The sequence below is a fragment of the Bremia lactucae genome, linkage group LG5 (assembly GCF_004359215.1).
Source record: "Bremia lactucae strain SF5 linkage group LG5, whole genome shotgun sequence".
NCBI classification, from domain to species: Eukaryota; Oomycota; class Peronosporomycetes; order Peronosporales; family Peronosporaceae; genus Bremia; species Bremia lactucae.
The window spans coordinates 2,889,963-2,892,009 of NC_090614.1; positions in this window are offsets into that span (position 1 = coordinate 2,889,963).

Here is a 2,047-nt window from a genome sequence, read left to right on the forward strand (position 1 = left end):
GTACAGTGCCCTTGACTTAATCGATGGTCATTACCAACTGCTCATGCGAGCTAACGATATCCCGCTTACAGCAATTAGCACCCCAAGCGGTATGCTATGGGAATGGTTCGTTGTGCCGCAAGGGCTCTCCAACGCCCCGGCTCCATTTAAATGTCTAGTGGCGCAACTTTTCCACCCTTATCTAGTTTCTAGCTATACGCAGACTTATTTTAATGACATTTTTGTCCATAATCGTGCGGAGCAAGGTCGGCCGGATGTGGAAAAAATTCACATCGACCATTTGCTAGTAGTGCTCTACAAATAAATTGTGTGCCAATGCATCTAAACGCATTTTTGGCGCAGAAGAAATTCCCGTTTTAGAGTGCTTCATTGGGAAGCGAGGCCTTAAAGCGAATCCCGCTAAGGTAAGAACCATAGTTGGTTGACCGGTTCCTAACAATTAAAATGATTTAAGTAGGTGGTTGGGCCTCGCCACCTACTTGCACAAATATAGCGAAAATTGCGCTGATATGGCTAGGCCATTATTTAATCTCCTTATAAAGATGTTGGACTATCACCGAAAGTGATGCTATTGAAGCAATTAAGGATAGTCTTATCCATGCCACGATTCTTGCTCTGCGAAACCTAAATGCGGCTAAGTCGCCCCATCTCTCTCAGAAAATGGCTCGATGGCTTTAATTTTTTGCCGAATACAATTTTGAAGTGGAATATAAGCCTGGCAAGCAGAATACTTTGGCTGTGCGGTATCACGCAGGCTGGATTATGCGCTCTCTCATTTAACGACTATAACGTCACCTATAACTGAATTAATTTGTTCGGCTTACGTCAAGGATGACCAGTGCGCAGCTCTGCTGCGAGCTCTTAAGAGCACTGAGTCGGACATTAAATTGTCGGCAAATGCGTGCGAGCTTACATCGATTTTTTATCGACAACGGCATGTTGCTTAATTACACAGATGCTGCATATACTCTGCGCATCGTTGTTCCTCAGGATGAGGATTTAACGTTTCGAATCCTCTATGAGGCACATAATACTGTTGTTAGTGGTCATCTCGTTAGAGGAAGAAGCTATGGCTCCGTGAGCTAGATTTATTTGTGATTCAAAGATTTACAAAAGGGTATGCACATACGTTCGCACATGCGAAACTTGCCAACGGGTCAAAAACTCGGCTGACGCTGCTGCGCCACTGGCCAGTCTACCCGAACCCACAGGGTGTTGAGAGTCCATAGGAATGAATTTTTTGGTTGGCCTACCGAAAGATTCTGCCGGTAACACAGGCATCATGATTTTTTCTAACCGGTTAAGCAAAACGGCTCATTTAGCAGCTGTGCCGGATATCATTGATGGTGAAGGCACAGCAACGCTGTTTATTGATCACGCGTTCTGACAACACGGTTTGCCTGCGGCAATTGCCTCTGAACAAAACTTCCGTTTCACGGGTGAATACTGGATATCGATCTTTGGAGTGCTTGGCACCAGATTTAACATGTCCAGAGCGGATCATCCGCAGACCGATGGTCAAACTGAACGTGTCAGTCGCGTCATTGAAGTCGTTCTGCGCAATGTGTGTGCTGAGACACCAAAGCACTCGAGCACACTACTCCCGGAAGTGAAGTTGCGTTAATTAACGCTTTACATGCCTCTATCGGCTATACTCCATTCTACGTAAACGTTCTCACACACCCACGCGTTCCGTTAACGATACCACTACGTGGTTCAGGGCTTGGCGGGGAAGAATTAGCCGATAGGCTTGCTGATATCAGCCCTGTTACCGTTCGGAAACAAGTAAGCGAAATTTTCGCAACGCGATTAAGTGTCTTAAGACATGTGCGTGACGCGATGGCTGATAGCCAAGACGAACACAAAGAACAAGCGGATGCCAAAGGCAGAAGTTGTATTGATTCTTATGCGGTCGGAGATCGAATTTTGCTAAAAGCTAAGAACCTACCTACAAACTTGGTTTTCGCGACCTTCAAGACCAAATTGCGCCCGCGCTTTATTGGACCATTTGGGGTGGTGGCCAAGAAGGGCCTAGCTTACACGCTAA